The sequence below is a fragment of the Lepidothrix coronata genome, unplaced genomic scaffold, assembly GCF_001604755.1.
Source record: "Lepidothrix coronata isolate B3197 unplaced genomic scaffold, Lepidothrix_coronata-1.0 Scaffold4, whole genome shotgun sequence".
Lineage (NCBI taxonomy): Eukaryota > Metazoa > Chordata > Aves > Passeriformes > Pipridae > Lepidothrix > Lepidothrix coronata.
This window is the reverse complement of record NW_016690184.1, coordinates 9,896,270-9,923,506: the sequence shown is the minus strand read 5'-3', so window position 1 is coordinate 9,923,506 and position 27,237 is coordinate 9,896,270. Positions and strand designations below refer to the sequence as shown.

The 27,237-nt window shown below is 43.8% G+C and overlaps 1 protein-coding gene across 3 annotated transcripts in view; it reads right to left on the bottom strand.

The window, feature by feature from the left end:
* The window catches only part of HTR1E (5-hydroxytryptamine receptor 1E), a 34,652-nt gene extending 9,647 nt beyond the window's left edge, over positions 1–25,005 (bottom strand). The window contains exons 1-6 of one of the 3 annotated variants that reach the window (XM_017824097.1): positions 24,773–25,005; positions 9,735–9,803; positions 9,388–9,513; positions 9,217–9,294; positions 8,971–9,094; positions 8,228–8,503 (exon numbers count right to left, since the gene is read on the bottom strand). The gene's annotated coding sequence lies outside the window, so the exon portion shown is untranslated. The remainder of the gene's footprint in view (positions 1–8,227; positions 8,504–8,970; positions 9,095–9,216; positions 9,295–9,387; positions 9,514–9,734; positions 9,804–24,772) is intronic. The other 2 variants (XM_017824106.1, XM_017824110.1) reach the window with 2 other exon arrangements.
* Between the last annotated feature and the right edge of the window lie 2,232 nt (positions 25,006–27,237).

Here is a 27,237-nt window from a genome sequence, read left to right as displayed (position 1 = left end):
TCTACAGAGGTGCTTTATGGAGATAGAAACCTTCTTTCACTATAAATCTGTGCCTGACAGTGCAGAAAAGAAAAAGATGCTTTGATTTGTCTCTATTTGTTTTGCAGACTGCATTTGTATAAGTGCTGAAATGAGCTGGCTTGGGTACCAGACACATTATTTTACATTAGCATGGAGTGCTGAATGGGTTAAGTCACCCAGCCAAGAAATGGTAGATTCTCAGCCCTGGAGTTCCCAGTCACTGCAGCTACATGAGTGACCTGAGTTAACCTGATTAAAGTCAGCTGAAGTGCTCTCCCCTGATACGTGCATGACATCTATGCTAACAGAGGCGGCAAGCTTGTTTGATTGCCCCACAGCAGCATGTAGCTGCTCCAGAGCTGTGCTTGTCAGCAGACCTTGTCTTAGTGCAATGGTGCTCTTGAGCCCTGGATTTCCTAATTTATAGACAGCCAGACCCGGGAGACATGTAACCTACACACTTAACCTCTCATCTTGAAAGAAAAATACAGTCTGCAAGTGTTACTGACCCTTGCAACCTTCATGCTTAACTGTCACTCTCACATAGAGACATTATTGTCTGATTAATTTTTTTTTTTTTTTTTTAGAAAACATGTGGCTAAGACTGTCTTCCTTGAACTTCATATTTCTAAATGTTTTTCACAACTAAAGAAGACCTTTTCTTTGTGTTTTTGGTTCTATCTGTCTTTGTACAAGCATCTTTACAAGATGCCGGGTTACCAACATTCCCTCTCCTCTGTTTTTATCTAAATTGCTAAAGCTTTTAATTTTTTTAACCTATATTGTTTTATAAAACTGACTATGGCAGTGATCCCTGCTATGGATGTTTTCCATAACAGAACCATAAAAATTTCAAAGACCTGGTGACAGACTCAAATTTCTTGCTATGGAACAAGGGAACACATTCGCCCTAGGTTTTGTGCTGCTGCTGCAATACCCACTGCTGCTTTTGGCTTGGCTGTTTTGATCTGCACTTCCCTTTTGTCTTACTGAATGGTTCAGCAAGGCATGAACAAGGGTACAAAACAAAAGAGAGCTGATGCTGAGTATTGGTGGGTCCTGGGGCCCTTCATAATCCTTCCTCCTACAGCTCATTCAGACTATTTATTCATTGACTGTATGACTAAGACCTGCAATCAGGTAAAATACAGGTGGGAGGACAGCTTGGATAATGAGATACCCTATCAGACATCGGCAGCTAAGCTGCAAGATTGCTCCCTATAATTTGTAAGAGGGAAGGGCAGAGAAGTGTGCCATTTTCAGCACTTACAGCCCTCCTTAAAAGAGCAACACCTGGGACGATGCTTCACTGATGGGTGGTCCAGGGACAGCTGTTCATGAAAGTCAATAAGGTTTAACCATAAAATGAAGGCACACAACATATGAATGAGCAGGCGAGTCCATCCCCAAAACCTACAGTTCTTCCGGCAGCCACATCACTCAAGTCTGCCAGGCAGCAGCCAAGACGCAGATCCATCCATAGCAAGTCCAAGAAATATTTTCCCAAAGCAAAATAAACTAGAGTCACATTTGCCTTAAAGCTAAAACAAAATGACAGTAAATGACTCTAGAGGCCATGCTGTCACAACAATGGAAGGCTGGTGCTGAAGAGATCCCTTGTTTCTTAGCTAGGAATAGGATATACACAATCTTAGTGTTTGAAGGAAATAGAGAAGCACACAACAAAGTGCTGGAGGACTTGGAAAGAGAGGAGTTCACTCTGTTATCTTCTGAAAAAAAATAAAACCTCGTACTTTAAAAACTAGATCCAGCAACAAAATGTTTCAGTGTCCCCTTGGTCACTAAAAGTTTAATTTCTCAAGTAAGAAAACTATGTTTCCCCTTTTGAATGGACTTACAAAAAGAAAATCCATTATTCAAACTCATTTTGACTAATGTTTACTCTTTTAAAAAAAAAATTCTGGACTTCCTTAGGATGCAGTTACATGGAGAATGGAAGAACTATCCATAGAGCTCCAGAAATGGTAATTTTTTAAATAACATGAGCTATTTTGAAGATTAGTATCCTTTGAAATAATAATGTTTTGTTTGTTTTGTAACTAGAAACAAAAAACTGCCTTGTGATTCTCCTCCCATGGTCTTTTAGAACAGAAATCATGCAGGACCTGTAAAATTGTTTCAAACAAAGAACTGTTCATTAGAAAGAAATCTGTTTCATTTTCTAACTCTTAAAACACCCACTTCACTGGAAGATCTTACATTCCTCTGAAGAGGACTACATCTAATATAACTAGACAAAGTTGTTGTGGGAAGAGTTGGGTTTTCTCCCCAGCTGGCAATCCTTATTTTTACTGTCTTTGAGCTGAAGATCCCAACACAGTTTGCAAGCCTAACACTTCACATACTGCACACAGGCCCTGTGGGAGGCACAGTCCAGTTCCTCACTTATTAACACCTCAGAGGAGAAAAATGCAGTTTGTGGGTGGGAGACCGTGTAAAGACAATGGGATTGACTTGTCCTGCAGCTCCTGATGCCCAAATGCAGAGTTGGCTCTAGAAATTCAACAGTGCTGTAACCTGCAGAAGAACTGGGCTTATTATCTCTAAGCACATGCCTGAAATCCTACCTAATCTTCACTGTTTTATGGCTTAAATGAAATCTAAATGTTTCTAAAAGTACGCCTTGTAGGGAAGACTTGTTCCCTGTGTTAAACAGTTATTACCTACCCACCTTTCCTGTCACCTGTGGTTTTAAAGGCCTCTGTTTTCATCAGTTTGACCCTCAATCTTCTCTTTCCTAATTGAAGAGCCCAAGCACTCATTCCTCATATTGATCAACTGTGCTGTTGTTCCTCATGCAGAGGAAAAAGCCTCTGTATGTACAGGTGCTGCATTATTAAAGATGTTTTGGTCACTTAAGTCCCTGAAACTCTGGCCTATAAAATCACTACTCTTGTATAAAGATGGTGAAACACTAGCTCCTGGGTGCATAAATCCTTTCTGAATATAGGTATGAGACTTCTGAACTAATTAGCTGCTTTAGTTTTTCTTTCTGAGGAGTTTCTCAGGCTTGGAGCCCAGCCACATAGCACAGCATGAGTGACAGGGCCAGGAAACTACTGGCAGAAACCTAATACATCATATTGCATTTAAACCACTAACTAGAAAAGGAAGCATCTGCCTTTCAAGGTCTCCCAAATGCATTGAGAGAAAAACTGCAAAAAAATTCTGTGCTGAATTCTCACCTGTGACTGCATTTTCCATCTCAATTTCTCCTCTTGCTGCTTAGAGACATGTCAAAGACACACAAATATTTACCAATGAATATCATACATTCAGCTCTGGGGAAATGGTGCTATTTGCATTTATATGGAGACTATCACTTTATACAAACTAAATGTCACTGTACATGCATTCTTTTTCCAGTCGGTATTTGTTTCTTGCTGCTATTACGTATCAGAAGACTGGTGTCAATGGGGTTTATTTAATCTCCACATGACTTGCTTCTGTACACAACTGCTCTGCAATTCATAAAGGCCTCAAATGAGCAAATTTGACAGGCTAAAACTTAGTAGGCCTTGAAGCTTGATCTGAGATCCTTTGAAATCGATGGAAATACTTCTACTGTGAGCAAAAAGGTTTCGGATTAAGCCTTAGTGAATTTACACCCGACTTCCCGCTGGTAAAATACAGCAGATGACTCACAACGGCTCTAGACTTGGTTTGAAAGGAAAATTTTTTGTGACTGAACAAATAGTTTTATTGTAGCAGAAGGTGCTGTGGGTCCTTAATAGTGTAAAAAAATGTCTCATATTGGTGAGAAGCACTGGGCTGGTGGCATGAGCCTGCTGCCTGGGACTGCGAGCGTGGGATTTCCATCTGGCCAGTGTGCTTGTTGCAAATGCAGGAGAAATGAAGTACTGGCAGCCCACGTGGTGTACAACAGCCTAAAGGTCAAGGACAGATTCCTGCTTAGCGTGAGAAAACACTTATTGCACAAGTTCTGAGTGCAAATCCTGCTGATGAAGAGGCATTCAGATATTAGACTGGCTGAGCTCTGACCTTCACGGTGGCCTGATTCACCTTCAGTTTGCCATGTGGAAAGAGGGTCCAAAGTTGCTGCAGTACATTTATGGTAATGTGAGTTTGTATTTGAATTGAACTCATGCTACCATCTCAGTCTTAAGGCAATCTCTAGCTAAACTTGGGCCCTAGGCCACAGTTTGAACAAAATTCTCAAGCTAATCCTGGTCAATAGCTCTTGAAAAATCACATGAAAAAGAGACTTACTGCTTTTATTTCCAGAACTTTGCTGTTGGTAGTGGAAGCCATGGGAACCATTAGATCAATGCCAGACACTCACTGAGTTGACAGCACATACAAATGACTTTTTGGTTACCCATATAAATACAGCCACTGTTGTGATACCTCAGTTACATTATTCGGGGTCTTAGTGATAATTACTTCTAGCTGTAGCTTCCATATAAAGACATACTTTTCCCCTGAAATCCTTACTATACACACAACCAAGCTAAAATGTTGAATTTTGTCCACTACCTGGAACAACTAAACCATAGCTCTGCTTTTGGAGACTTTTAGTTGCGACTAAGATCACACAACTGGCACTGTAACTACTTGTCTGGAACGCCATGTAAATACAGAATAAGCAAAAAATCATTACGAAAATAATTGAATATCAACCATTTAAGGCATGTCGTTATATGAATTAGTGATAATTACCTGTCAAAACCCAAAAGCATAATATAATTAACCCACAAATACAACATAAATATGGAGTAATTACAAAATTTCACCCACTATAATGATTGAGTTGTCCTTTAGCAGGTGTAATAAAACATGATGAATCAAACTCCGTTGGAAGAAGAGTACGGGAGTTGGTGTGTATGATGCAGAAAGAAAAAGGACAGTATTTGGCTCTAATTCTCAGCAGAATGCCACTGGAAGTCATATGCTTTTCGGCTATAAACTACATACACTAAATTTCTATTTTCCCCTTGTAGTAAATTGGTTATACCGAATACAGAAGATTGTGGTTCATGCTAATAACATCCTATTCACATAGCCTTTTAATAATGAGAAAAATGCTTATGTGAACGTGTCTTGCCCTGGATTGCATTTTGCTGCAGCAGTTAATACTCACAACAATTAAGAGATATTAATATCATGCTAACAAGGAAAGGGTCATGGAAAAAAAAATTAACCAGAATCCCCCCGCGATGCTGCCCCCAGGTGCCTGTCTCAGTGGTAGAAGACTGATTTTAAGGGTATAATACATTAGACACCTACCGTGTGCATTTCAAATGTATTTTTCTCACTAAGAACAATATTAATTTCTGGATTAAACCAGAGTACTTTAATCAGCAGCACAAGCAAAGCCTTGATTTACTCTAACACACAAATGAAGGGGAAGATGAAGGGGTAGAAGATGGAGAGTGTCTGTCTCTTTTGCTTTATCAGACATCTGCTTCAGGAAGCTTGTGTAGATACAGGCTTGGGTAGAACTTACTGTGGGATCAAGGGTGAATATAGCAAAGCAAAATGCTTTAAAATTTATCAGTTCTATAAAATTAAAAGAGTATGCATTCTCTAATTCATACAGGGACTAAAAATGTGTGTATTATGTATGTTTTGTACATACAAAACCAGTATGTAACTGTACAACCAGCATGTTATTCCCTAAATATTTACTGAAAGTCCAAGGACCTGAAGACCCTCATTAGTTTGAGATTTTGAATTCTAACAATGAACACCATGACCATGCTGACTCACCTGCCCCTGAGATGACAAAAGGAAAGGAGCTGACATTGCATGACCCCTGTTCACTCCAGCAAGGGCTGGAACAACACTTATATGGCATTTAAGGCTTCCTCATCCCAAATGGGAAGACTTGCTGTCTCACTTTCTAGATGCTGTCAGCTTTACAGCTGATACCTAGCCCAGTATTGCTTGCAGTGAGAGATGATGGACAGCAACAGACAATAATATTAATCCTTTTTGGACAAGCTGCCAGGCTTGACACCCGTCCTACTTCATTAAATGTGAACATTGCTCTCCAGGCAACACTTCTTCTCTGTCTCCAAAGCAAACATATACCAACCTGTGTGAGACATTAATTGGATGGAGAGCTAATTTCTGAACAGGATGGTCCAGAAGACCCTACCAGACTGAGTAAATTTTCCTCAGTCAAAGCTTGTGCAAGGTAAATATTCTTCCTTCACACAATGGAGTCTCTAGGACATTATACCAATGTAACACAGTAGAACTTAGGGTAAGAAAAGGAGCTGCTGTGATTCTGTGTCACCGCTACATTTCTGGACTTACATGGCACCGCTTATGATGAGGAATTTAGAGTTCAGAAATCACCAAAACAAAATAGATCTGATGGAATGTGAAATCCTGACTGGCCTTCACAGGAGAGTTCTGCCCCTGCTGAAACATCCTATCAGCACACCTGCCCCAGAGTTCGGGGCATCGAGTTTGTCCTGTCCTGCTGAGGACTTCCCCAGTGGGTCCAAGGCACAGCCACTTTCTGCTGGGAGCTTGTTCCGGCACCTGAACACACTGAGAAAGGAGATGGGAGGGTCAGAGGCAGACTCTCATTGCTATGTATTGGCCATAACCCATTATCCTTTGTCTCCAGCTGCAGCATCCTTGGTGGCAGTGAACCACAGAATCAATTAGGTTGGAAAAGACCTCTGTGATCATCAAGTCCAACTTTTGACCAGACACCATCCTGTCTACTAGACCATATCACTAAGTACCCTGTCCAGTCTTTCCTTAAACACTTGCAGAGATGATGACTCCACCACCTTCCTGGGCAGCCCATTCCAATGCTTCACAACCCTTTCCGTGAAGAAATTCCACCTAATGTCCAGCCTGAAACTCCTCTGGCACCACTTGAGGCCATTTCTTCTTGTCCTTCACTAGTTGCCTTGGAGAAGAGGCTGATCCCCACCTCACTACAACCTCCTTTCAGGTAGTTGTAGAGAGTGATAAGGTCACCCCTGAGCCTCCTTTTCTCCAGAGTAAACAACCAAAGCTCTCTCAGCTGCTCCTTGTAGGACTTACGCTCCAGATCCTTCATCAGCATCTTTGCCCTTCTCTGGACCAGCTCCAGCACCTCCATGTCCCTCCTAAATTGAGATGTCCAGAACTGGACACAGCACTCGAGGTGTGGCCTTACTAGGACGGAGTACAGGGGGACAATCACTGCCCTGGTCCTGCTGGCCACACTATTGCTGATCCAAACCAGGATGCCATTGGCCTTCTTGGCCACCTGGGCACACTGCCGGCTCGTGTTTAGCTGCTGTCAGCCAGCACCTCCAGGTCCTTTTCCAATGGGCCAGTTTCCAAGCACTTTTGCCCCAGCCTATAATGCTGCAAGGGGTTGTTATGGCTGAAATGCAGGACTAGGCACTTGGTCTTGTCCAACCTTGTACAACTGGCCTTGGTCCATTGATCCAACCTGTCCAGATTCTGCTGCAGAGCCTTCTGAGCCTGCAGTAGATCAACACTCCCATGCAACAGGGAGATAGGTAATATCTCAGCTGCATTCTTTCACAACACACCTTAAATCTCCTGAAAAATCATTTAATGTGATTCCTTATGTGGCACAATACGCTTGCAGGTGACTAACCTGTATTTTTTACTTTTGGAGAGGGAGGTTAGACTAGATGACTTCTGGAGGCCAACTTACATGTGACAAACAATTTTCACATATATTACAAGAAAATATATGAGGGAACCATCATCTCAACTTATTCTAGTTTAAATAGAAGATCCGTGTCTGCCTAGGAAAGTTTCTTTTAGGCAAAAAAAATAAACAATGTTAAATTAATGACAGCAGCAGCAGTACCACACTTCGTCAGGGCAGCAGCTAAAGTAACCGGCTTTTCTTAGGGTAAGTTTAAGGTATGTAGGTCTGTTCCCTTTAGCCCAACACCCCTGTTTTGCCACAGCCATTTGCTACCTACTGTGGCATGTGAGCCCATCTGACCAAAGGCTGGAAGACATGGACTAGACCTCTGTGATGCTCCAGCCCATGCAAGAAGCAAAGTCCCACCATCCCATGGACTGTGGGACACCAGATTGCTCTCATGCTAAGCACTATCTCAGGGGCACAGGGAGCAGAGCAGGCTGCTGGGGTAGTGAATCTTATCCCTCATAAACCACAAAACACAACAGGAGACTAACTCCAGATAAATCCCTGGAGAGATGCACCAACCTGCTGTGCAGCCTGGGCAATCCCAAACTCCAGAAGAGATTGCAGCTACAGATGGCCAGAGGCTGGCATTGCCCTCCTCCTTGCCCACTCTTTGTGGGATGACTGGGCCACAGGGCCCTTTGTGGCTCTGCCCACAGTGGTAGGGAAGATGCTTCACTTTGGATATGCTGGAGGATGAGAAGCAGCTGAATGCTCTGGAGGCATTGCACCGCCTGTCTATGCAGAGATGCTGGTGACACAGGGACTCCTCAGCTGGGAGAGCTTCTCTCAGGGCACCTGATGATTATAAAAGGGAAGCTGAAACAGCTTGGATGTCTGCAGGTTGTTGCAGCAAATTAAATATGATGAAACACAGTAGCCAGTTTTATAGGATCTATTAACTGTATTAGACCTTCATATTGGAATAATTTATTGCTGGATTCTACACAGCCCAGATGAAATTCCAAACATCCTCCAAAAGGTTTTGGTTCTTTGCAAGGGCATTGGCATAGAAGATATATCCAGTCAGATTCAGTAGGAGCTGGAAATTTACTCTGGAGGCTGTCCCAACAGCGTTAAAGGAGCAGCTGTAGCCCTTACTCCTAGTTGTCTTTTCTCATGCTGACATTGCTGGCACACTTGGTAGGAAATGCCAGTACAAAAGAATGTTGAGGTCCTGTGGAGAATGTCCAGCAAGTCTTATTCTTTTCAATGATCATGTGAGAAGTACTCCATGTTTCAAATCGGTCTGATTTACTTCTCACCTAGCAATCTGCTGGAGCAGCACTGGGTGTAGAGAAGAAGACCTCTGGCATACTCATGCTGGTGGAGTCATTGCCTGCTTCATCCAGTGCTGAAGGGTGGCAAATACACCCCAGGGCTGAGTGCCTGCAGGAGGAAAATGAGGCAATTCAGAAGTTATTCGTTGGTGTCTCATTTCAGTGGTTGCAAACAAGAATGCTTGTGCTGCTCCTCATGCTACTCTGCATTGAGGAAGTGCAGGCACTCACCTTTAATGGATGATTGCTCTTGGATAAGTTTGCTAATGGCTGCCGTTATGTCACTCAGGAAAATCATCTTCACGATTTCTGAAAGACCCCATTAACACTGCATTAGAATCCTGATGGCTTTTATTCACTGAATTATTTAATTACTTAAATTTTTTAAACATATCAGAATACCTTCTAAATCAAATGTGACCTCCCAGTCTTCTGTGAGAGAGGCTGACCTTGAGCATGCTTCCTTGGGCTGTTGTAGCCTTGCTTCTCTCTTCACACATGCTCTCCCTGCAGCACTCAGCTTTATACCTTCAGAAAAAGAGTTTTTGAGGGAAGCAGCATGCTAAGTGGTTTTCTTTTTTTGTGATTTATCCAAGTGCCTGTTTGCTCCCACATGCTGTGAGTGGATAATAGCAGTTCTCAATCAAAGTTAAAATTACTAACGCTCTTGTCTGTGAAAAATATAGTGCAGGAAAAAAAAAAGGTTAATGATGCTGCTATACTACCAAGCTTACTATGGTTTGTCTTACCTTCATCCCTGCATCCTTGTGAGCATTGTTATATTGACTGGCTATTCCGGTCGATCTCTCAGCTGAAACCTAGGAAAGACAATTGTATTTGATATTTTGCTAAGATGGTGAAACTAGTGTAGAAAAAGCCATGTAAACAGAAACGAAAAAACAATGTTTTTTCAGACACTATGCACATCATGCAGTAAATACTCACAATTCAACAGTGTACTGACGGCACAGTGGTTAGCACAGAAAATTACTCCATCCTCCTCCTAAATATATGTTTATAGCAGTAAATTTTGCCTATGTATTCCCTCATAGCTGAAAGCTGTCAAAATTATTTGGCACAGGATGTTGGAGTAGTTTCAAGAAAAAAAAAAAGGCAACAACAGCAGCCACTCTCACTTCAAGTTATTGACACTTCAGTGTCTGTCTGCAGTCCCATCATACACAGGTAACATACTATTAATTCTCTTTTTGTATTGTGTTCACTCTAGGGTCTTTTGTGACTAAAGTAATGGCTACTTTTCAGTTGTAGTCTGCTACAACATTTGTCAGTGTAAAAGGGCAGAGAGACGATCTTATACATTCTCAGTCTTCTACTGAACACATTTAATTTATGGGAACTGGAAAATGGGACAGCATTAGAATTTCATATATTCATGTACAAAGTCATTTCAGTTGAGATAGATGAACTCTGATGGATTACATAGTGTCAAATTATATGCTTCAAATTATATAGTGTAGTGATGGAGTGGTTTGACCAAGTCACAATAGGCTCCTTATCCGAAAAGGTCTTATATCAAGCATCTGAAACCACTCTTGGGCACTAAATCAAAATCAGTCTGGTTTGTAGGGGTCATCAACATGCATAGACCACTGCCTAAATTGCTCTGTCTGTATGGTGAGTAACTCAAATGATTGCTCGCTAGGTAGTCTGGGATCAAGTCACCCTTTATCAGAGAGCCTGGTCTCTGAGAAACTGAAGCCTCCAGCAGACGGATGAAGTTATCTTTACTTCATCCCCACTGAATACTGCTAGTTCCTTGTGGTGCTTTAGAGAATAATTACCAAATTTCAAACTTTACCCTAAAGATATAACTCTGTCCAAAGATTGTCCTCCCCTGTATCTTGGATGTTTACAGTGTGCCCTGATGTACTCTTCCCTGGGATACATTAAAGCTTTGCTGGAGCATGTTGGCTCCTATTCTCAGATATGCAGATGCATGAGCTCTTTATATCACTTTTTAAAAGCTTTTACAACAAGGTTTAAGATGCTTCCATCTCAAGGGTGACCTGTAATTGTTAATAATTTGCAAAAACAACCCCATCAATGAAAACGAGGGTTTCAATACAAATATCTTAAGTGCTTCAACTAATCAAGTTATTCAGCACAACTAGATTTAAACATGCCTTTTCATTTTCATCTAAGACCCTATAACAACTGGACTGCCTGTTAACATAACAGCCAGTAGCAAACATCTCTGTGGGAGCCCTCTGCTTTTGCAGAGACAGCAGAGCTTCCCTGCTGAACACAAACATTTTTGGGAGCTCTTAAAAAGCATCCAGCTTAGTAACCCTTCTGGAGGCCCCATGGGCTGAAGCTGGATGTTGTCCAGCTGTGGCAATCACAGAATCACAGAACAGTTTAGTTGGAAAAGCCCTCTAAAATCATCAGTTCCAACCATTAACCCAGCACTGCCAAGTCCACCACTAAACCATGTCTCTAAGTGCCACATCTACATGTCTTTTAAATACCTCCAGTGATGGTGATTCTACCACTTCCCCAGGCAGACCACTACAATGCTTGATAACCCTTTCAGTGAAGAAATTCTTCCCAATATCCAATCTAAACTTCCCCTGGTGCAGCTTGAGGTTTATTCCTCTTGTTCTCTAGCTTAGAGACCGACCCACCACCTGGCTACAATTTTCATTCTGGTAGTTGTAGAGAGTGATAAGGTCTCCCCTGAGCCTCCTTTTCTTGAGGCTAAACACCCCCAGCTCCCTCAGCTCCTCTTCATAAGACCTGTGCTCCAGATCCTTCACCAGTTTCATCATACCCTCTCTACACTTTGTGTCACAACAGTTGACTTCACTTTGTCTCACCACCTCCTGAGGTGTCACTTGAGCAAAGAGCTGGCAATTTGCTCTGGACATCTGAACAGCAAGTCCACATAGGCAGAAATGGGCCACATCAGGGTACAGCACCTGTGCGCTGCTGTGGCCGGGTGCGCTGGCAGCAGGGCACACCAGTCCCATTGCATTCCGGGTAGGACTTCAACATCTTGATGCAATTTTATGTAGGTTTTATTGCCAGCCTCATTTTATACCCACCAAAGCCAGTGATTTATTTAGTTTAGAACAGCTTTATTCAGAGATGTTTACCCACAGAGTGTCCCAATATGGAGGTGTGGGAAAGGAGATTACTTACAATTTCTTTACATTTTTTCTCTGCTTATTTTCAGCAGTCCTCTACTGAAAATAACTTGGAGCTGTGCATAAAGGCTGATTATCAAACCTATCTAGGGGATTGAGTCACACAGCTGTGCATCTAAATCTAAATTGGAGACAGTATTTTTGGATTACAGATGGCAAAATGGGAGAGGGAACAGCAGGGTGAGAAACTAAGTGAAAGTGTGACTTTTGCATAGGGCCGTGAGGTTTCATCACCAATGCTGGCATGGAGGGAAGAAGGATCTCCTTGGCCTCAAGAAAACCTAACAGCACAAACTGCATCTAGCTCTGTTAAACTCCCCAAGAAGCATGCACTAGGACAGCAGCACCACTCTTAAAAATACAGCGTATTTTGCACCTGAGGAATTCAGAGTTTGACAATTTAATAACTTTGGAAGAAACTGCAGACGGCGTGCTCGGAAGAGTTTCTGTGACCTGCAGGAGCAGGAGTTGAGACCCAGAGTTGACACAGTTTCCCGATTAAGCTGAAACCAACACAATAGAGCTACCTTTTCTCCCCAAGACCCAGTCTCATAGCTTTGCCAGATTATTTTGACAAGTTTTCCACACACTGAGGATTTTAGCTTTACTTGTAATAATACCTTTTAGCTTGGAAACACTGTTGATTGCAGACTCTTTCCAGAAATGAAACGGGGGAAAAAAAAGGAAAAAAAAGAATTCATTTCCAGACACTTGAGAGTAGAGGAATTGTTCAGGTGCTGAAGTCAAGGTAAAGTATTAGATGATAAGTAGGAGGCTCAAATGTTAAAAATCTCAAGGTAGGAAGATAACAATTTGAACAGGCCTTCTCTCCTCCAGTACTACTGGGAAAGAATGATATTACGGTGAACCTCGTTAAAATGGAATATTCCCAACAGAGAATAATTGATGCTAGTACTACTGTCAAACTGAAGATCTGAAAGGGACTAATTACGTTTTCTACTAGGAATAACTTTCCATTTTGTCACTGCTTCCATACCTGAGCAATCCCATTAATCTCAAACATCTGAATCTCAGATCCTCTGCTTAATTTCTGCTGGGAATTGAGGGAAATAGCAAAACCAGTACTGCCAGAGCTACAGTAGCTGAAATTGATGCCCTTAAATCAGAAGAACATGTCAAAACATTCCAGGTAGTCTTTAATAACTCCTTTTAAGAAGCATGCAGATATAAGAGAGTAAGCATACAGAAAGCAGGGTGTCTCGTGGGGGTGCTGGTTTGGCCATTCACGGCTGTGACAGGGAGCAAGGGATCCTATCCCCACAGCCCTGTGTGGCGTGTTGGGAACATGCATAGGGCTAAAAATGCGAGCTAAGAGGGAGGATGGCTCTGCTTGTTAGTGGGAAATTTCTCTCCCCTTCAGTCTCACGTCATTAGCTCTTGACAGGGCAATGAGTTCTTCCTCCAGCTTCCATATGGCTTCTGTAGAGGTTTCTTTTTGGTCTTGACTTCTAGACTAAAGGGAAGCAGTTAACTACTTCCCTTGAGTGTCAGCCTGTTAAGACTAGGCTGTTAGAGAGAGCACATCGAGAGAAAGCATCACCTATTGTTTCAAGAGAAAGCACTGGCCAGAAATGGAGGGGATTAGCACATCGTCTACACAACTACAACAGCTTTGAAGTGTTCCAGGGATATTGCCTACCTCAGTGTTTATTCTGTTCCTGAGTGCTTCTTTATGGTGGTGTGCATATTCCCCATATTGCAAAGAATGAGAGAGATGTGGGATGAATAGTTTTTAGACAACATGCTACACTGCAAGAACTTTGTCAGATGATTTAACATTGGCAAAGAGAAGATAAGTGTAATTGCTGAGAGCTGGGATGCGGGATATTGAACCACATTTTATTGGTTTATTATTATTATTATTATTCCACAATAAAGTGGAAGTTTTGGCAGCCTCTCTGAAGAGCATAAAGATGCCACTTACGTGATGCTATAAAAATGCAGGAGCCAAGTCCTACTGGAAATGCCATGCTGGAAGGGACTTTAAGAGATTATGTGACCTGGCTCCTCTGTGAAGCAGGATTAGCAAGAGCACCACTCATCTGGGAGTGCAGCCTGTGTCTCCTCTTACCCAGGGCTGCACTTTCAGGACCAGTTCCCTCCCCCTGGGTATGAGTGGTTCTGCTGCTTGCCTGCAAGCAGTGACCAGGTGCAACAGAACTAGGGAAAAATTGAAAAAAACGTCACTTGAGGAATACTGGGGTAGTTGAAAGTCTCACCAAAGTCAGAATTCTGGAAAAGCTGAAGAAAATCAGAACTGAGTTCCCTGCCCTCTATCTGAACACGCTGGAAAGACATTGCTTTTACAAATCCCAAATGTAGAAGAACCAGTGGGCTGGTACAACTAAAGTTCACCAGTAGGACTCCTCCCTCAACCAAACCCAGACCCTTTCCTTTGTGTAGTCTCAGAAGCAGTATATATAACAATAACACTTTCTACTTAATGAAGTGTTGTTTTTTTTTTTTAAATAGCTGATGCTAAATATATCTTACTTATGAGGACATTAACAGAGTTTGCAGGTGCAGGAGAACAGAGCTCACATTTGATCCCCATCAGCACCATAAGAAATGGTTTTCTCCTTAGCTAGGTTATGTTTGGAACATGAAATGTCATAAAAATGCAAGGGTTTTTTTGGGTCATAAGAAGTATTTATTATTGCCTGAATGACATTGATTTAGAAAAGAGTTTACAGGTGAAGGTATAGAGATCTCTACATGATCAGAGGCACTCCAGTTCTTTCCAAAGGTGCTGACTATATCCACGTCCATGTGTGAATTCAGTGCGAAAGATAACATAACTGGGGATAAATGCTACCACAAAAAGGTTAACACTGGAGGGTAATTGGAAGTAGGTGATGCATCAACATATCTGTCCAAATTGATGATGAAGGATCAAAAATGTCCTGGAAATGGCTTCAAGAAAAACTTATGCCTAAGAAGCAGACGAAATCAGCAGTTTGGGGCACTATTTTGTAGCACATCTGACAGACATGCAATAGAAATCGAATATAAATTTTGAGGGACCAGAGGATTTAGGTAAAGAGACACCATTTTGGAGACCTACTAATAGTCAGTTGTCCAGAGACATTTCTAAAGGCAACATTGATTCTGTAAGAAGCACTGACCAGCTAGATCTCTCTGTATTGACACTTCAGAGCAGGAATGCAAAGAGCCACCAAGGAATTTTTGTCTATTTAGCTCCACTGTTAGGCACAGCCAGGATGTGACATTTATCAGTGGGCATAGCTTGCTGATGATTTTCTTACCATCATCTGGCTGGCAATCACTGGCCAAGGTCTACTTTCACATGTATTGTATACTTCAAGCTCCTTTCAACCCCATAACATGCTGTTTCCTGCCCCCCCACACTCTGTCTGCCAAAAAACCTTCTAGCAAAAGTGAAAATTCCCACTGATTGATTTTCAGAATAATTTTCACGATCACGCAGTATTGCTCAGCCTTGTATTACACACAGTTTGAACCACTCATGCGGGATTTCATGCCTCATGAAACAGCTTAAAGTATTCTATCTAAAAGGGCCCAAAATTAGATCAGTGTTGGTACTGCTGAACTAGATAGTGAAATTGTTTAAAGGTTGTTACATTAAAAGTTCCATTAAGATATATGTTGTTGAATAAACAATGTAAAAACATTATGCTTAAAATACTAAAAATAAAATTACTACCATGCTTTGCCTGCTGAAGACAACACTTTAAAAATATTATAAGTCAGTTTCAGAGAGAAAACATATTTTTCTGAAAATAGACCATGGTATCAACAGTATCATGAATTAAATACACAGAGAAGAGAGGTATTACATGCACCCAAAAGAAATATATTTTTTTTCTCCCCTTCTGAATAATGCCTATTGTGTGCCTGGTTAGAAAACAATAGCTTGGTTATGAAATAATGGAAATTTTATCCATGAAAATGCCACCCTCACATTAAAATCATCACACAGCTCAGAGCGTGCTGTCTGCAAGCTTCTTGGCTATAAATGTATCAGTAAATAAGGACTATTTTACTGTGGCTCTTAACATTAGGTGAATGTCTTATTCAATGGTTGCACTAGAATGTGCTATACATGAAAAAGAGAAGATTGAATTAAGGTGCACTGTAAAAATTAAACTACAAGATGAGATAAATGCTAGCCTCCTCATTTTTAACCTACTTTTACATTTTACGTTCTAAGTTCTAGCTCCACAGTCTGTAGTAACAGCCCTACTGCTTGCTCCTGGCTGTGTGCTCCTGGAGGTCCCAGGACACAGCTGCACAGCAGGGAGAGCCCCATGAGCTCCCCATACCTGTACCGGGGCGGTCAGTGACACAGGAGCTGGTCATACCTGAAACACTCATAAAGCATGGGAGATGGACGCAACTCAACGTCATTCACTTCTGGAAAACTGCTTTAGTTAAGGGTGAAAACTCTCAGGTTTCTCTCCATCATTTGTCCCTGGCCGCTCTGGAACCACTCTTTCAATCCCTGGATTTTTCCAATGCTCCTCTGATGCCCAGGCAGAAGCACTTGCAAGGGACAGTCAGGGTGAATATAGACATAGGGAGTAATGAGATACTTGTTCCATGGTCTCAAGTCTCACAGAGTGGGATTGAGTGTGGCCAGAAGATGGTGATGAATGCCAGCCCACCTTGTCCATGAGGGAAAGCTACAGGATCGTTTTAAGTGTGATGCAGCCTGGATCTCATATACAGTGTATGCAAAAACTTCACACTGGGAAGTGTTTGCCTGGGAAAGAGCCTGCACTTAGCTCCATTCACATCTGCTGAATCCCCCAAATTATAAAGGAGCCAGGATAATAGCAGTTTACCTTAGCAAACTCCCTCAGCAACCAAAGAGTAAAGAAAATGGGCTTAAGAAAAGCGAAATGTTTCAATATGGTGTGGAAGACACTTAAGTAATATTTTCTCCCCTATCTGATTTATATATTAATAACTCATTCACATTCTCAGCAGTTCCCAAACCTCTATTGGCTCCAGTTGGCATCTACAGTGCCTAAAGGATGTGGACAAAATCCCAAAACACATGCAGCGAATTTGTATAGATATCAGGGACTCAAGAAAATTGACAGGAATTTTTCTTCTAATATACTGCTGTAATTGGGCCAAGTCCTCACTTCTCCCCTGGGCCTGGTGTCTGGACCTGCCCACAATCTAGATTTAAGCTTTCCTGGTAATGTAAAATGGTACCTTAATATAAACCTCAAGCTCAGCTTCCGCCCTGATCTTGGATGTCCCTAGGGCTTGCTGAGGATGTTCTCACTTGTTCTTCTGGCTGCCCTTCAGCAGCATTGGGCAGGGTTCCCTGCTAGCACTTATTAACAGGAACAGTTAACAGAAACAGCACGATTATAAGTTTCCAAACATCCATGACGTGCTTTTTGACACCAAGCGAAAAAATCGCAAATATCTCCACCAGCAAATCCCAGTATATTTATCACCCACCTACATATCAAACCTGCCTCAAAACAAGCTGTGCCTAAACCTCTTGTGGCTCTAGTTTTCTTTATGATGTGTTTTTTCTTCTGTGTTTGAAAATAGTTCTTCTATTATCAAATACTTGGGAAAATAAGTAAGCTTTACTTTTGTATGACATGCATTTACCTTTAGCAGCTTAGTATATATGTTAAATCATAACTCAGAGACAAAAACCAACAGTGATAGAAAACTGGTATTTTGACACTAAATACTGTAGCCTTTTCAAAAAGACAATTGGACTACACTAAGTCATTAAAAAATGTCAATTGTCATTTAATATGAGAAGGTTTCAGAGCAAATTTGGCATAATTGCTTTTAATGGAAGATTTCTCCCTCTTTCAGAGACACTTCTGCATCTACCAGAAAGAAGAGAAAGTCTGTGGTTGCCTCAAACTCTACAGGACAGAAATCATCACAATTAACAGGTTAAATGCAGGGCTAGTTTCACTTCTTTAATCATGATAAGAAAAATTCTATGTAGAAATTTCCCTACTTTCTTTTTACAAACTTCTCCACAAGCAGGAGCAACTAGAACTGTAGTCCCTGCCCCTAAAAATAGGACACAGCATTTTGGACCCCACCAAGGCTCAGCCAGGAAGGACAGTCCCATCATAGGAGGTCTTCTGACACCAGCCTTCAAGCACAAACTGTAATGAGTTTGGATAACTACTATTTCTAGTACTAGATTAAGAATTTACTACTATTTCTTACTCTCTTTACTTTGGTTGATGAAAATCTTTCCATTTTCTCCTAGAGAGAGTTTTGTAGACTGTTGGGCTATAACTATGTCTACATGGATACAAAAGCGGAGGATTTCTTTTGTATACATGCATTACCTGACACAACTGGAAAATATCTGAAGAAGGGACCATAGGCTTCCTAATAGCAAAAGGCTCAAATAGCTAATGAGACCTCCTCTTGGCCTTCCCTATGTGTCTGATGGGTTAGCTGTTTTGAGGACCCACAGGAAGAATTCAGATACGGACAAGATGATCACTGTTTTTCAGAGGAACAGTCTGTGTTTTAATATCCCTGAAAGCTCTCCTAAGGCTCAGCAAGAAGCTGCTGTGTGAAAGGCAGCCCAGAGAAAGGCTCATACACATACAGCAGGAAAGTGCAATTTTAACCCAGGCGAGTGCTCTATTCATACAAGCTCCTAATGCATAATTTGTCCAACTATTCAGGAATTTCAGATATTTGTTTCAGTCCAGTAAACAAAACCAGTGATAATCTGGGCTCTTAATTCAAGAAGATAATGCCCAGCACAATTTGATTTTTAGCTGTCTCTTACACTGTGCAGTTCACACTCACACCGTGCGAAGTTTTTATCAAATATTTACAGCTCTGTGAGACTGCTTGGCTAGTTTATGCTAGTTTATGAAATATAACAGCTCATCAAAAAGAGAAAGGTGGATTCTTGACTGTCACAACTCAGGGAAACGCAAATTGTACAGAAAACCACCTGAGCAGCGACAGCTACCACAGCAAGCAGCATCAAGCAGAGAGCTGGGTGCATGTGTGTACCCAGCTGGACCACTTCACTTTGGTCAGAGCAGGCACATGCTGTTCTGATCCTGAGAAGCCTGGCAGAATCAGCTGGAAAACATCTAGTAAAGAAAATGTATGTGTGCTCGCTTGTGTAACCCACTTCAGACCTCACTCAGTTTGAAAATTGGGCGATAACTACTGAACCTAATCTATTTCAGCAGTTTAAGAATTACTTTGTTTTATTATTTCGGTCCTTTAATGAATTGTCATTGTAAATGGATCAAAATTAAGTTATTGGCTGTATAAACCTGTGAATTATGCCTGTGTATTACAATCGCCCACTCCCACGACAGGATCTTGCTGGGCAGCCAACTTCAGTTTTGCACCTTTGGATTTTTTGGGATGTGAAGTTAAGACACAGCACAGATACAGTTTTGCTAAGCTCCAGGTATTTTCCCTCATGCAGAACTTCTCATACATGAGAAATGCTACGAATGAAAAACCTTACTGCAAGAATGTGGTGTTGATGGGAAGCTGTCCATTTTAAAATTAAGATATTAATTTAACTGGCAGTCATTGTGTGTTTGCAAGTCAGAAAGACATAGTTACAGCCCAACAGTCTACCAAACTCTCTCGAGGAGAAAACCGAAAGATTTTCATTAACCAAACACTTGAAGCAAGGCAGAGAACATTTAATTCTGTGAAACACAGAATAGTGGAATTATCCCGGCAATTTACATGTGAGCTCTGAGTCAGTGCTTTCAGGCAGGGAATAATTCCACATATGCATCCCAGATGAAACAGGACCATAAATCTCTTTCTGAATGGTACTTTTCAGCTTATATGCTTGGCTTCAAATTCATCTCCTATAGGAAAGACACTCAGAGATAGAAGCAGCTCCAGGCCCAACCCATGGAGCACAGTTCAAGAGAGCATTTTGCTATGATGACATGCTGCCACAGCACAGGTAGCTGCAAAAACACCTAGAGGCATGAAGAAGGTATCTGTAGGGACAGGAGACAGCCAAGGGCTCAGGTAGCCCACACTGGGACTGGGCTGTCCAACTTGGAGAGATGGATATGTGTCTGACCTCTTCTCTCAAAGCTCTTCCAAAGAGATGCTGCTACATCTGAAATGCAGGTTCATTAAAGGGATCCATCCTGGCCTTCCATGACTTCTAGCTCTTAAATAGACATAAATTGGTAAATCAACTGCAGCATAATTAGAAGCTATCAGCATGATATTCCCCCAGGATATCCAAACTTGGAAAGTCTTTCAGGAAAAGAAGGATAATTCTGCAAGGGTGGTGCTGGAGGTCTCAGTGCAGCCTGTTCCCTGCCAACCTGAAGCTGTGGCATTTGGCCAGAAGTGTGAAAGAAGTGGGTTTCCAGTGGTAGCAACCAAGTGGCAATGCTGGGGGCTAGCAATGTGCTGCCCTAGCTTTTAAATTGTATTTGGTGAGCTGCTGATATTGTACCACCATGCCTTTTTGAGACTACTGCAGAGATTGAATAAGCTTTTTCATTTTTAGGATCCCAGACAGACCCCTGAGAGGACATGGGTAACCCTCAGAAGCAATTTTACTATGAGCTTCTGCTGCAACAAATACTTGATTTGCCTGCTTCCAGTGGAGATGTCCTTTTGTGTCTTCCTGCAAGAGTGAGGCTGAGCAGGGAAAGGCTGCACCCCATGTCCCACAAGCTCTTTGGTAAGGGAAGTAGCCAGCCCTTGTGGGTAATGAAGAAGGAAACTCTGGCAGTGCGGAGTGAAATCCAGAGCAGAGGCAGGAGTGGAAATGTCCCCCTGGCCACAGAAGTGGGATGAGGAGGTGCTTTCCCTGCAGGTCCAGGGAGAGCAAGCAGACTCTACAGCCCAAGAAACTGCCACCTAACTGAAAGGATTTAGCCAGCAAAGGCAACAGAAGGGAAACTGGCATCCAGGAAGACTCAGTCAGCAGCCACAGCCTTGGCAACTGCCATGTGTAAGACCAAGCCCTGTCTTTAAAAGAGTGGTCTTCATTTCGGCATTTTGCCTTCTTGTTTCTGGATGTGAAGAAACAGTAAGCAAAAGGGTTGTTCCATGTGAGCAGAGGAGTTAGATGTTGTGGCTGATCAATGTGCTTCCTGGAATTCTATATAATTTAAAGGCCCAAATACTTATGTCCAAGATGACTTTGCTGTCTGTGGGACAACGAAAGATATCCCTTTGTAGTAGGAGCTCCTTGTTACAAAAGCACCCTTGCCAAGTCCTACCCAAGCCCAGGATATCTAAGGACATCCTGTGACTCTTTCAGGGTTATCTCCTTGCCTGGATGGGAGTACAGCTGCTGCTATGAACGTGACTGAGCCTTTAGAAACTTTTTCCATGGGAAGTTTCTCAGCAGTCCAGCACACTGGTTTCTCTAGGGCTTGAGCCCATGCTGGCTTCACAGGGAGATGATAACACCCTTCCTCTTTTATAGATCTGGGGGCTATGAGCATGTCCTGCTTCAGTCCACTCTTCAGGTTAAAAAGCCTGATGAATCTCCTTCAGACCATATTTTTAAGCCCTTCCTTGCACGCTTACCAGGTAGCTGACACACTGAACAGCTGTGTCCTCAGCTGGCAGAGTCCTCCAGCCAAGATCTCACCGATGCCTACTCGCAGGACCAAATCCCACCACATGTTTTGTAGGGTGCAATCCTCCTTGTGAAGCCCTGTGAGATGTCAGGCTTTCCCTCAGTACTGCTTTTTATTTCTGCAGAACTTCTACCAGGCAAGCTGTTTCCCATACTACATTTGTGCAGCAGATTATTCCCAGGTTAGCATGATGCTTCCCACCTGGCATTCCTCATCTCACTTCTGCAGATCACATCTCCACCTCAGTTACATTCAAATTCTGACCTTACCTGCACCTGCAGAACTTCCTGCAGAGACCTCCACAGATCCCACATTTGTTGCTGCCAGGATTGTCAAGAGCATCAAATTATCTATGTAGAAAGGTTCAGAAGGGCTACTCTACCATCTGTTTGCAGAAGTAAAACCTTGGGCAGGTAGTTAATTTTACACAGGTCAAACCCTGTTGAATTTATGAGGGCTGCCCCTAAGCAGCTGTATTTACATACATGATCTTGTGGAGAAATAGGTGCTGGCTAGTTACTTTATTAAGGAGAACCAGACCGATATTTCTAAGTCAAGTTGTGTCAGGGATCAGTTTGACAGACTTAATGTAATTAGATGGAGATGAGTTTGGCCTGGTAACTTTTACTTATTGTGTCCTCCCACTGTTTGACCAATGACTCTCCAAATAGCTTTGAACTGATTTAAGACTTTTCTCACTGTTTACTTTGAGATTTTTTTCTTCCTTTTTACTATACATGACTACTCCCTTTGTGTCCTGGAAGAGATCCTCATGTCTTAAATGTCATTCTTACAGGAAGGTTATGATAAATCCAAACCCCTCAGTCAGAAGAGGGGCTGCTGCCAGGTTCCCCTTCTACTCACTAACGCAATTGCCAGTAAGGGACACCTGGATTTCAGCAGGCATACCAGGATCAGGGATACACAAGTTTTAAAGCCAACATCCACTGTCTTTAGGTGGCCACGTGGTGAAGCTGGTGGGTAAAAGAAAAAAAAAACAAAAAACAATAAAGCTCCAGGCACATCATCAAAAGCAACAGGCTAACACAGAACTGTGAAACCAACACTGCTTCTGTCAGTACACTCCTCAAATTGTTAAATAACAATACAAGCGAAAGTGCATCTTAACTTTATTGGAGCTTGTAAGGCAGGCGTATTTATCTGCGTCCTGAAAAGAATGGGAAGATACCCAAGGATACAGATGATTTCAGCATGTACAGGACTTCGTCAGCAGAGAAAAAACAGTACCATTAAGTACCATTTTCTAATTTCATAGGAATAAAAGAGTACCTTGCAGAAGAACCAAGCTACTTAGAAATAAATGCTAATCCTTGGACATCTTAATTATATAATGTTTTCTTTCTTCATGCTGGAAAGTGCTCTGGTTCCTGACAACTATCTATCTATCGGATGCCTGACAATAATCTGGTTTTGGTGCTTGTAAATGAATTGCAGATCAAGTCTTACCAAATAAGAGATTCTCTACATGCTTGCACTTTTAAAATTGGGTAGAGCATATGAAAGCTACCCTCCCAAGTCCTGGAGTTTGAGAGGTGACTGAAATGCAAATGTAGGCTGAAGCCAGCGCTCGATCATGGAGGGCTACTGGCTCTTATGAGGTTGTAATCTGCATTTCAAGACAGTCAAGAACTGCTCACCCCATATTTACAGACCTCCTAAAAAAAACCACAGGAAAAATCCACAGCACTACTGATTACCTAGTTCTGTGCAGAGAGACTGATGATGCTGTTCAGTCCACGTTTTCCCTGATTTGGTTTGCCTTGAACTTTTGAACGACTGTGATTCATGTGACTGAATGCTTCAATGAGCAGTACTTAAGCCCTGGTTTTGAGAAACACAGAAGCACATTTGCCTTCAGCCTTGCCTTCAGCAGCTCAGTGATTCCACCAAAGCTCATGACACCTAAGCCCCCACATGAATTTAACAAGCACTTTACTGTGTGGATGCCATACTTACGTGTTTCTCTATGGCAAAGTAGTGCTATTTCTATATCATCGGAGTTATGAATTGGTGTGGGTTTTTTTCTGTTTTTGTTTGTTTGTTTGCTTTGTTTTTAAACTTAGAGCCCCAGTACACCCAGATTACATGCAAATTCCTTTCTTTTGAAGGTGAACATTTCAGAATTTTTTCAGTAAGAATCCCAGCCACCAGGAAATAAACACAGATTAAATTCCTTATGCTTTTAATAGCCCATTATTTAGAGTCAGCATGAACCCAAATAATGGACTTTAAGTGTAAGGTTGGTTACAAACAACAAAATGAACTAGCCCTGTTCTCTGCACATCTATATTGAAGGAGACTCCAGACTGTAACCAAAGGAAGGTGTCTATTCCACCTGATGCTCGTTTTGAGTCACAAAGACTAACAGGTAGATCGACAGTCCAACAGCTGTATTTCATGCCCCTGGAGGTCCAGTCCTGAAGCAAGAAGTACAGTCTACCTCGTACAGTACTAACTATTTTCACATCCTGTGAATCATTCCACCGCTCAGCCCCCACCCAGGCATGGGAAAGCAGAGGGCAGAGCACTGCCCTTTCCACCTGTTGAGAGAAAGGGCCGGTACTTTAAAGACAACCTCACACGAACACGAATAGCGACTGGGGATACCTGGACAACCCTGGAGAGCGCGCTGCTTACCGGGACAACGGGAGCGCTGGGCGCTGAGGGGAAGCCGCGCTGGGCGGGATACCCCCGCTACTCACTCCCGCTCCACGGTTCCCACGGACACTGGAGCCGCGCAGCCCTCAAGGACACCTTCGGGAGCCGTCTCAAGCTCACGAAGGAAAACTTAGGAGTGACTACAGGGCGGCACCGGCTGCCTGCCCGCCCCTGTGCTAACGAGGTTTCCCCTTGCAGCCCGTCTCCTCCGGGCAGCAGCGGGGGATGCCAGATGAGGCACCCTGTACATTCCTGCAGCTCCCTGCGACCCCCGCACTGTCCCGTCCCTCCTCCCGCAGCTGCCCAGGCTCAGGCACTCACCTGGGCTCAGGCGGTAGCGGCTCCTGCTGCCCCTGGGCGGGGGTCGCCACCCCGGGAAGGGGATGTTTGGGACGATCCGAGCTCCGTCGCCTCCCCGTAGCGCGGCAGCCACCAAGTGCTGCGCTACCCCCCGGCACTGGGATTTATCGGCGGCGGAGGGGTGGGGGCGAAACGCCGTGCGGATCCACTTCGGGGCGCGCCGCGACTGCGGGCAGCGCCAGCTGCCTTCCCGCCCCCCCTGGGCGGGGGGAGCTGGCGGGGCCGGGCCAAGGCAAGGATGAGGATGCGGCAGCTCCGCTCCTCTCCGCTCCGCGCCGGCGGGGACACGGCACCGGCACCGCCCCCGCTCGGCCGCGCCCGCCAGGGGGCACCGCCGCCCGCCCACAGCCGGGTGAGCCGCGGGGACACCCGGCCAGGCCCGGCCCCGGCCCCCCGGCCCCGGCCCCAAGGCGCCGCCTCTCCCCGCTCCCCGGCGCGGCTGCTGCCGCTGCTCAGGCACGACTGTCGCCGCTGTCCGTGCCAGCGATGCGCGGGGGGTGGGCCCCTGTCGGGGGCGCTCTCGCTGCCCTGTCGGGGCGTGGGTCGGCGGGCGGCTGCCACCCTGCCTGGAGCCCGGCTGCGGGGCTGGGTCACCCCGATCCCAGCTGGAGCTCAGCCCACGCTGGTGCGGGCAGCGGCGCGGAGAGTAGGTGTGTCGGCGGGCAGAGCGCTTACGAGGGCTAGTACCTGCTGCGGTGACTGTCTGGGAACCTGGAGCCTGCTTGGGGCTTGCCCGCTCCCCGCAGCCCGTCCGTCAGCACCCTGTGCTGAGCGGTGCTGGAGACGCGCTCCTGGAGCAGGCGGGGCTGTGGTGTGAGCCATGTGCGTTTGCGAGCGTGTTTTGTGATTGTAAGATTGCATCCACGCTGTCTGAGCACACTGGAATGAAGTCGCTCAGTTCTACATTGTATAACCTGTACAGAGTGACAGATACCCTATGGAAGTACCCCAGAGAGAGTTTAGAGGCCATTAATGATTCAAAATCAAGCAGCTGTTCCCTCTGAGAATGACACAATTTCTACCAGCAGTGTTTACATTGCCAAATGCAACTTTTATGCTATATTTTCTGCCAAAACAGGTAGGATGGAAGCTTCCCCACACATCAGACAATTGGTATAAAAATGCTACAGGACAGTCTTAAAAGGTTTCTGCTTTTCTAAGCAAGGATGGATGCATGGGATACAAGGAAAACAATGAGTGAAGAATGGAAGTAAAAGAACCTCTGCTTTGTCTAAGGAAGTTGTCACTAACCAGAAATCATATTATTTTGCACAGCTGTAGATACTTGTGGTTTAATGTGGAGTGTTGTTTGTTTAAAAATCCTTCCACTAAGTCTCTGCCCCTGTTTCTCCTACTTTAGCGAAGGATACTCTCACAGAATCCTGATGGACAAAATGTCCAGCACACAGCTGGATAAACACATCATGTGGTGGGTGAGCAATTGGCTCACAGGTTGAGCACAGAGGGTAATAGTGAATGGGGTAACATTAGAGCGGTGACCTGTCACTAGTGGGGTTCCACAGGGCTCCATCTTGGGCCCTGTGCTCTTTAACATCTTCATAAATGATTTGGACACAGAATTGGAAGGGATACTCAGCAAGTTTACAGATGACACAAAACTTGGAGTAGCTGTTGACTCCCTCGAAGGCAGGGAGGCCCTGCAGAGAGACCTTGACAAATTAGAGGACTGGCAATCATCAACCATATCAAGTTCAACAAGGGAAAGTTCTGGATTCTGCCCCTGGAATTGTGAAACCCTGGATGTACGTAAAGACTGGGGAATGAGATGCTGGAAAGCAGTGTCATAGAAAGGCACCTGAGGGTCCTGGTCAGTGGCAAGTTGAACATGAGTCAGCAGTGCCCTGGCAGCCAGGAGGGCCAACTGTGTCCTGGGGGCATCAGGCAAAGAATCGCCAGCTGGTCAAGGGAGTTGCTTGTCCCGCCCTGGTCTCCACTGGTGCAGCCTCACCTTGAATATTAGGTGCAGTTTTGGGCACCACAATATAAGAAACATATTAAGCTACTGGGAAGTGTCCAAAGGAGGACAATGAAGATGGTGAAGGGCCTTGAGGGGAAGCTGTATGAGGAGCAGCTTGGTCTGTTCATCCTGGATAAGGGGAGACTGAGGGGAGACCTCACTGAAGTCTACAACTTCCTTGTGAGGGGAAGAAGAAGGGCCGGTACTGATCTCTTCTGGTGACCCCTGACAGGTCCTGAAGGAATGGCCTGAAGTTGTGTCAGAGGAAGTTTAAGTTAGATATTAGAAAATGGTTCTTCACCCAGAGGGTGGTTGGGTACTGGAACAGGCTCTCCAGGGATACGGTCACAACACCAGGCCTATCTGAGTTCAAGAAGCATTTGGATGATACTCTCAGGCACATGCTGTGACTCTTGGGGATGGTCCTGTGCAGGGCTAAGGGTTGGAC